The sequence below is a fragment of the Chiloscyllium plagiosum genome, chromosome 4 (genome assembly GCF_004010195.1).
Source record: "Chiloscyllium plagiosum isolate BGI_BamShark_2017 chromosome 4, ASM401019v2, whole genome shotgun sequence".
Lineage (NCBI taxonomy): Eukaryota > Metazoa > Chordata > Chondrichthyes > Orectolobiformes > Hemiscylliidae > Chiloscyllium > Chiloscyllium plagiosum.
Window position 1 is genome coordinate 39,805,464 of NC_057713.1, and position 9,997 is coordinate 39,815,460.

Consider the following 9,997-nt stretch of genomic DNA (forward strand, 5'->3'; position numbering starts at 1 on the left):
CAAGTTAGCTGCAAGCCAGACAGAGGACATTGTAGATAGCGGTTCTCTCAGGTTACTGCATCCATGTTCCAGCTGCAGTTAGGAAGAATGAACAGAATGACATTCCAGCTGCAGTGAAGACCAATCAGTGGGCTAAGTTATGTTTCAGACCATAAAAGGGAGAAGGATTTGCAGAAATCAAAGGAATTTGATCATTGGTAGTTATATATGGGAAAACCATTTGGAATTGGACAAGTTTCACAAGCAATTCCAAATAAAGAAATTAGAATGCCAACTTGGCAGGTCTGAGCTATATAAAAAGCAGCCTGGGAAACCCCCTTTTAGGAGTAACTCAGAGATTAACAACTGTGAACAAATAACTTATGTCAGAAGACGTGGTGACGATAATGAGAAGAATTGGGCGGCACGGTGGCACAGTGGTTAGCACTGTTGCCTCACAGCGCCAGAGACCCGGGTTCAATTCCCGACTCAGGCGACTGACTGTGTGGAGTTTGCACGTTCTCCCCGTGTCTGCGTGGGTTTCCTCCGGGTGCTCCGGTTTCCTCCCACAGTCCAAAGATGTGCAGGGTCAGGTGAATTGGCCATACTAAATTGCCCGTAGTGTTAGGTAAGGGGTAAATGTAGGGGTATGGGTGGGTTCGCTTCGGCGGGTCGGTGTGGACTTGTTGGGCCGAAGGGCCTGTTTCCACACTGTAATGTAATCTAATCTAAAAAAAAAATTCCAGCCTGGCCAACTGCTAACTCTCCCACGTAATAATGTTTAGGGATGGTTCCAGAACCTAGGGTAGTAAAGGATAGTGGTTGAGATATCTCCAGTGGTTAAATGTGTGTAGCATTTACTTAAGTACTTAATAAATCAATTGTACTTTAGATAGCTCAATGTCTCGGATATATCTTCGTCTATATGTATACTGTTGTCTTACAGAGACGGGCAATATTAGGATGGTATATTGCTTCCCTGGAACTGGGGTGAAGGATATCATTGTTCAACTACTGCACATTATGAGTGGGTACTGTGGTGTAAAATTATGTCCCAATACATGTGTGAATCATAATGCAACACATGTATTGGGCCAAGCAGTGGAATGTGGTGAAAGGGTTAAAATTGTGTCCCAATACATGTGTGAATCTAACCGAAAATGGAAGGTGTCGCTTAGTCCCGTGTGAATCTTATTATACACCTTCCCGTGTGAATCTTCTTATCTGTATGTAACCAGAATGGAATGTGTTTTTTAGCCTTGCTCTGCTGTTCACATGAATGTTTATATCTGGAAAAGAGTATATCAGCTGGAAAAGTCTCCAGTTCGGTAGAGTCTGCTCCGGGGTTGCGTTTAACCGCCGAGCGTGGGTTGTTGGCAACCGCTCTACGAGAACTGACGGCTCCCAGTTCCGGTAACACGTAGAGTGAGTATAAACCAGACCCGTTGTAAGTACGAGACCTGGTTGTGGCGACGCTGCGGGGAATAAAACACTTATATTCTAGCAGACTCGCCTCTTGGCTGTTTGTTCTGTGTCAGACTACTTTCCTGCGAGCCTGGTCCTTGACCTTGAGAATTTTTTAAAACAGGTACATCGAACAGTAAGAGATCATGGTTCACATTGTGACCAATGACATAGGTAGAAAGAGGGATGAGGTCCTGCAAGGAGAATTTCGGAATCCAGGTAACAGATTAAAAGGCAGGGCTTCAAAGGTTGTAATCTTTGGATTATCCCAGTGCCATATACTAGTAAGAATAGGAATAGTTACTCTTAGTCAGTATAGAATAGAATAGAATGGCTGAAGAATTGGAGTAGAAAAGGTGGCATTAAATTCAGGTGTCACTGGGATTGTTTCTGGGGAAATGTGGATCCTGTACAAGTCTGCCTAGTTTGCACTTGAACGTGACCAACATCCTTGCAGTGCGGTTTGCTAGTGCAGTTGATGAGAGTTGAAATGAATTTGGCAGGGGCTTGGGATGTGAAGTGGAGGTACAGTAGGGGTGATGGACAGATAAGTAGAACTGTCAGTCTAGAACAGGAGTGGGCAATTAATTCTTCCAAGGGGCCACATGAGAAACCTGAGTTGTGTCGGAGTGCCGAACCAACAATAAGTTGAACATAATTCTGCTCAGTATTAATTTTCTCCCATTGTAAAAAGTACTAAATTATATAGTTTGCACTGAAACATTTTTTCAAAAGAATAAGGATATTCTGTTACAATAAAGATATGAAATTGTGGAATAGGTCAAATATAGGAGAAATAAACAATAATTTCAGTATTTCATTTTAATTTTAACATGTTAATCTCACAAACCAATAATGAAAAGCAAACCTACACCCTAAATGAAAAGTTGTTTCATTATTGTTTAATATTACAAACAACAAACACCTCTATACAAAAAGCAATAAGTGCTTTTGATGTTTTTCAGATCATTTTACTTGTTTAGTGAGAAAAATCCAGTCTGTTTTGGGCTTGAACAAGTGCACTGAAATCTGGTTGAATGTCTGAGGTGGATATGCGAAGGACAGCTGAGAGGTGATCATCAGTGATAGAGGATCTGTACTTGGATTTGTTGAACTTCATCACTGAGAATGTCTGTTCACATATATAGGTAGATCCAAAGAGGACTAGAATCTTCTGAGCATGCCTCCTCATGTGTGGAAAGTTCTCCTCTTTGAGGGAAGAGTAAAAATCAAGCAATGAGACTGACCTAAAGTACTCTGCCAGAAGTGAGTCAGACTGCAGGTCAATGAGTTCAAGCTGAACATCACTAGGTGCATTCTCCACATTGCATGTAAATGGGGAAAAAATCATGTGCATTTCCTTATCAACCATTTTAAAGTCTTGAAGTCGCCTTGAAAATTCACCATGCAGTGCTTCTAACATAGATGAGTACCTGTGGTGGTGATCAGCTGAAGGTGTGGCTTCCTTCAGTGTTTGCAAGTGGATGAGAATGTTGTCCTCCATTTGGCTTGAGAGAAGCTGCAACTTTCTCATAACAGCCTTCACCAAGTTGTACGTTTCATGCACAAAAAGGCCCTTGCACTGCAGTTTCACATTTAGTTCATTCATAAGTGCAGTCACATCAACAGCCAAACCAAGGTCTGCAATCCAGTCTGCATCTGAAAGCTGTGGAATGCCATTCCCTTTCTTCACACAGAAATCTTGAATTTCTTCTCTCAGGTCCCATACACTTTTCAGCATTTTGCCCAGGCTGAGCCACCTGACAGCTGTGTGGTAGCCTATGTCACGATGTACAGTCTCATTTTCCTCCAAAAGTGTAATAAACTGCCTGTGATTCAAAGCTCTTGCGCTGATGAAGTTAACTATTTTAGTTACAACATCAACCACATAGTTAGTTTTTAACACTGACTTACACAACACTTCCTGATGCATAATACAATGCAAAAATACCAATTTCTGTTCAGGGTCAATTTCTGTCACTTTATCCTGCCTTCTCTTTAAGAGTCCAACATTTTTTCCCGTTAGATTTGGACAACCATCCGTCGTCACACCCGCCAACTTGTCCCATTTTAGTCCCAACATGTCCAACCATGCATTTACCTCCGTGAACAAATCATTACCCGTCGTTGTTCCTTTCATTGACTGCATGGCTGTGTGATGCAGCTCCTCTGTGATTTTAAAGTCCGTAGTTATCCCAAATACGAAGATGAGTTGCTGGGCTGTGTCACGGATGTCGCAGCTCTCATCCAAAGCCAAGGAAAAAAAGTTGACCGCTCTGTGCTGCAGCTGAAGCTCCAGATTTCTCGCGCTGTCCCCAAACCTTCTCGTTACAGTGCATCGGGAGAGGGGCACATTCTCAAATGCCTCCTTTTTCTCCAGGCATATTAGTTCTGCAGAGTCCAACAAGCACTCCTTGATAAACTCTCCATCAGAAAACGGTTTACTGTTTCTAGCGATTTTGTGAGTTGTGACATAACTTGGCTTGACAGCTGCATCTCTGGATATGTGAAGTTTAGTAAAATGTCTTTGCTGGTTATGCAGCTTAGCTAACAAAGCACCCGACTCCCTTGTCCGCTCTTGATCAGACAAGTTGTTGTACTTCTTGTCGTGTTTTGTCACGTAGTGGCGATTCAAATTATAATCCTTGAACACAGCGACCTGTGCACCACAAACCAAGCACACGACTTTACCTCCGATTTCTGTAAATAAATATCTAGCAGTCCATGCCTTGTTAAAAACGCAGCATTCCGTATCAACCTTCCTTTTTTTTGGCGTGAGCTGACATTTTGAGGGCTAGCCAGCAAGCATCATTTCTAGCTGTTCACACACGCACATGTGCGTCCATACATAAATAAAAAAAGCATCCTTTTCAAAACAAATGCACACAGTTGTATTGCGTGCATGGCATAAATACTTTTTCATTTATGTTCTAATTTAAGATTGACCTCATGCGGGCCGGAAAGGAATGATCAAAGGGCCGATATGGCCTGCGGGCCATAAAATGCCCAGGTCTGGTCTAGAAGGTCGCACAAATATAGTCAACCTAAGTCACAAGGATGCATGAAAGGCTGACATTTATTTTAAGCTCAATATTCTGGGATATAGAATCTTTCTGTGAGATGCAGATTGTAAGGCGTCACAATTGATCAAGGAGTAAATTATTGTGAGAATGAGGGATGATATTGAGTCATAGAGCTGTACAGTATGGAAACAAACCCTTTGGTCCAACTCATCCATGCCAACCAGCTATCTAAATTAATCTAGTCCTATTTTCTAGCATTTTGCTCATATCCCTCTAAACCCTTCTTATTCATGTACCTCTCCAGGTGCCTTTTAAATGTTGTAATTGTACCACTTCCTTTGGCCATTCATTCCATACAAACACTACCCTCTGCGTGAAAAAAATTGCCCCTTAGGTCTCTTTTAAATCTTTCCCCTCTCACCTTAAATATATGCCCTCTTCTTTTGGATTCTCCTACCCTGGGGAAAAGACTCTGACTATTCACCCAATCATGATTTTATTAACCTCTGTAATGTCACCCCTCAGCTCCCGACACTCCAGGAAAAATAGCCCCAATCTATTCAGCCTGTCTCTATAGCTCAAGCCCTCCAATCCAGGCAACGTCCTTACAAATCTTTTCTGAACTCTTTCAAGTTAAACAACATCCTCCCTATTGAAAGGAGACCACAATTGAACGCAATATTCCAATAGTGGCCTAACCAATGTCCTGTATAGCTGCAACATGACCTCCCAACTGTTATATTCCCAACTGATCAATGAAGGCAAGCGTATCAAATACCTTCTTCAATGCCCTGCATACCTGTGACTCCACTTTCAAGGAACTATAAACCTGGACTTCAAGGTCTCTTTGTTCAGCAACACTACCCAAGACCTTACCAGAAAGTGTATAAGTCTTGCCCTGATTTGCTCTACCAAAATGTAGCACCTCACATTTGTCTAGATTAAAATCCATCTGCCACTTTTCGGCCCTTTGGCCCATCTGATCAAGATCCTGTTGTACTCTGAGGTAACTTTCTTTGCTGTCCGCTACAATACCAATTTTACAAACTTACCAACCTTGCAATCTGCAAACTTTCTAACCACACCTCCTATATTCACATCCAAATCATTTACATAATGACAAAAACAGTGGACCCAGCACCAAACCTTATGACTCACCACTGGTCACAGGCCTATAGTCCGAAAAGCAGCCGTCCTCCACCATCCTATGTCTCCTACCTTCTAACTAATTTTGTATCCAAATGGCTAGTTCTCCCTGTATTCCATGTGATCTATATTTGTTAAGCAGTCTACCATGCGGAATCTTGTCAAACACCTTACTGAACTCCATATAGACATTGTCCACCGCTCTGCCTTCGTCAAGCCTTTGTCACTCCTTCAAAACATTTAATCAAGTTAGTGAGACACAATTTCCCATATACAAAGCCAAGTTTAACTATCCGTAATCAATCCTTGCCATTCAAATACATGCAAATCCTGTCCCTCAGAATCCCTTCGACCGACTTGCCCACCACTGATACCAGGCTCACCGCTCTGTAATTCCCTGGGTTTTCTTTATCACCTTTCCTAATTATGGCACCATGTTAGCCAACCTCCAGTTTTCTGGCACCTCACCCATGGCTGTCAATGATACAAATATTTCAACAAGGGACCCAGTAATCAATTCCCTAGCATTCCACAGAGTGTGAGGATACACCTAATTCAGTCCTGGGAATTTATCCACCTTTATGCATTTCAAGATATTCAGCACCTCCTCCTCTGTAATATGGACACTTTTCAAGATATCATTATTTACTTCCTCAAGTTCTCTCGCTTCCATATTCTTCTCTACAGTAAACACTAATATAAAATTCTCATTCAGTATCTTACCCATCAGCTACGGATCCACACATTGGCTGCTTTGCTGATCGTTGAGGAGCCTTAATCTCTCCCTTGTTAATCTTTTGTCCTTAATGTATTCGTAGAAACAAACAAAAACTTAGGAAGTTCCTCAAATAAAGTTATATGTCTAGAACTTAAAGCAGAACGAGGTCAATCAATTTTCTTGAAATGTTCTATAGACGCCCAAAGAGTCAGGGAGAAATAGAAAGACAGGATTGGAGAAAGAGCTGAAAATGTGTTGCTGGAAAAGCGCAGCAGGTCAGGCAGCATCCAAGGAGCAGGAAAATTGACGTTTTGGGCATGAGCCCTTCTTCAGGAATCAAGCATCTGCAGTCCTCACTTTCTCCTCGAGGATTGGAGAAAGGCCGATTTTAATATGACAGGGTCTGGCCAGAGTAGGTGAGGTGCAACAACTTGCAAGAAATCTATATCAGAGCAGTAGGAGATGTTCAAAACAGGAAGTATGAGAGAGCAAAGCCAACGTGTTCCCGCAAAGGTAAAAGGTGAAACCAACAAATGAAGGGAACCCTGGGAATCGAAGAATTGGATAAGGGAGAATAAGAAAGCTTACGGCGGGTACTAAAGGCTCAAAACAGTGGATGCCCTTCAGGAGTATAGAAAGTGGATGGTGCTGCTTAAAAAATAAATTAGGAGAGTGAAGGGGAACATGAAATACGCTAGTAGGTAACATTAAGAAAAATCCAGCAAGGTTTTAAGCATATCAGGGACAAAATAATAACCAGGGAATGTATAGGGCCCATTAAGAACCAAGATGGCAATCTATGCATGGAGCCAGAAGACATAGCTGAGGTTTTGAATGAGTATTTTGCATCTGTATTCACAATAGAGAAGGATTAGCTGGAGGTCAGCTTTTAAGCAAAATTGACCTTAGTCAAGCCTATCTCCGGAAGAACGTAGATCCTGAGTCACAGAAATACTTGATGATTGTAACACATAAAGGACAATTCATACACAAGAGTCTTCCATTTTGAATGACATCTGCAGCTGCATTCTTACAACAAGTCACAGCTCAGATTTTAAGTGGATGGGAAGGAGTCTTCTGTTACTTAGATGATATTTTAGCCACAGGGGAAAATGAAAAGAGCATATCCACAATTTAGATGTTACTCCACAGAGACTTGAAGGTTATAGCCTAAGAGAAAGGGAAGACGATTGTGAATTTTAAAGCTTCCATCAAATGTTGAGGCTATGTTATTGATGTGAAGGAACTACATCAGTCATCGTTGAAACTAAAATTATAACTGAGGTACCAGAATCTAAAAATGTAAACCAACTGCGAGCAGTTTTGGGCCTGCTAAATTACTGTGGCAGATTTGACCCAAATCTTGCAACCATTCTCAAAAAACTTGCAAAATGTATTATGTGAAACAAGAATTGGAAGTGGGAAGATCAACATGAAAAAGCCTTTGCACAAGCCAAACAGGTTTTGTTAAATTCAGAACTCCTGACTCACTTTGACCCAAACTTACCATTGCAATTAGCATGCAATGTTTCACCATATGGATTGGGAGCAGTTGTTTGTCACATTTAACCCAATGTTGAAGAGAAACCAATACCTTTTGCATCAAGATCATTAAATGAAGCAGAAATGAGCAGTGCGCATTTAGAGAAAGAAGATAAAGGAAGCATTTTTGGCCTTAGACAATTCCATTAACACTTGTATGGCCTGCAATTTACCCTACTAACAGATCAAAAACTATTGACCACAGTATTTGATTCTCATACAGGAATGCCTTCTCTTGCAGCAAGCCATATACCATAGAAGGTCATGTTGCAATTAGCTTACAGTTCTATAATTAAGTATCAGCAATCTATCTGACATGGGAATGCAGGTGGCCTATCTAGATTTCTTTTACCAAATGAGTTGACTATAAACAGTATGTATGGAAACATTCTCTACTTCAAACAAGTAGAGAACGCCCAGTAATGGCAGGGTAAGTTGAGAAGCACACTAGAAATGATCCACTACTATCAAGGTTGACAGATATGGTACTTTATGGCAAAATCACATGAACAATACCAGAATTGAAGCCACATGTTGCATGGAAACAATAACTATCTATACAAGCAAGTTGTCTCCTCTGGGGAATGATGGTCAAAAGCTATTTTTAGTGGGCTAGGGTTCAACTCCAAAACTGAGGAGAAGGCATGCAGGCCATCTCTTGACAACCAGAACAAATATGCCAGCAACAACATTAATTGAAGATCCAAATAAATGCCAAATGAAGACCTGGATATGCATGAGGGCAGAACAGTAACTGAAGCATCTGAAGGAGATAGTACCTTAGTGGAGAAAGCTATGACATTGTGTGGACATCTGAAGGAGATAGTACCTTAGTGGAGAAAGCTATGATATTGTGAGGACCTCTGATTCCTGATGAAGGGCTTTTACCCGAAACATCGATTTCGAAGCTCCTTGGATGCTGCCTGAACTGCTGTGCTCTTCCAGCACCACTAATCCAGAATCTGGTTTCCAGCATCTGCAGTCATTGTTTTTACCCCTCTGAAAATCTAGTCATCTCAGGAAAAGACAATGACAGTTGATATTCTCAAAACAACTAAAACACCAGGAGCTTAAAACCTGAGAAAAAAAACAGATGCTTGGGGTGTGACGAAAGCCATACAGCAATCAACATCTTTCACAACATCTTACCTTCTGACTGTTGGACATGATTGTAAATATTGTGAATGTTTCAATTGCAAGAACCTCTGACGTAAACGGGTGGGATGTTGTGTATTTCTGTACGTAATGTGGAATGTTATTTTAAAAGTCTGATCATGTGATGTAATTATGATATCATTTGCCATTTTGGGCAGGAAACAGATTAGTCAAATCTCACTGCCTGTCCCTAAAAATCTCCCTAATAAAGCTCCTGATATTTATCACTTCAACCTCCTCACCTTTCTTGAAACATGGCCCTTCTTGAAACGCTGTCATTTTCTTCACCATCCCCTACTTCCCTCCTGTCAACTACCAAATGCCCTGAAATTGTTCTTTGTGGATCGTACTGTAGTTTTCTGCTGCCCAAAATCCCATTCCCTTCCAGCAGCCAGCTAGCAGTTCCTGCTAAGTAATGCTATATGAGATTGATAGAACTCATGCCACATTTAACAAAAAGAGCTAAGTGGGAGAAAATGTTATTGATATTATTAGAGGCTGATTGTTGCAAAACAAGAATTCAAGTCTGCTCTCATCCTTTTTTTGGTGGTTTGTGTTGCTCCTAATCTTTATGGCAATCATATATATCCTGTATTCTTTCTTTATCAATATAGCAGTACTATACAGCATTCTTATTTATCCAAATCATTTCAACTCATATGAAAGTATCAACAAAACGTCTGAAATTTTGTTTTCAGCCAAAAATACAATGGATTGCATTGTTATATTCCCAATGCACGTTAATATAAATTTTTGGCAATGGACACTATTCCACAGAGACACTGTCAGTCACCATTGGATGGTGAACTTAAACATGTTCTTCCATGCACATTTCAAGTTATCAGAGACAGATTTATTGCAACAGGCTTGTCACAGAGTTCAGTGAGAGACTCTAGCTTTATTCAGTATATCTGAGCTGCTGGCTCCCTCCAGTGCTTTAATGCCACTTTAACCACATAAAATTAACACA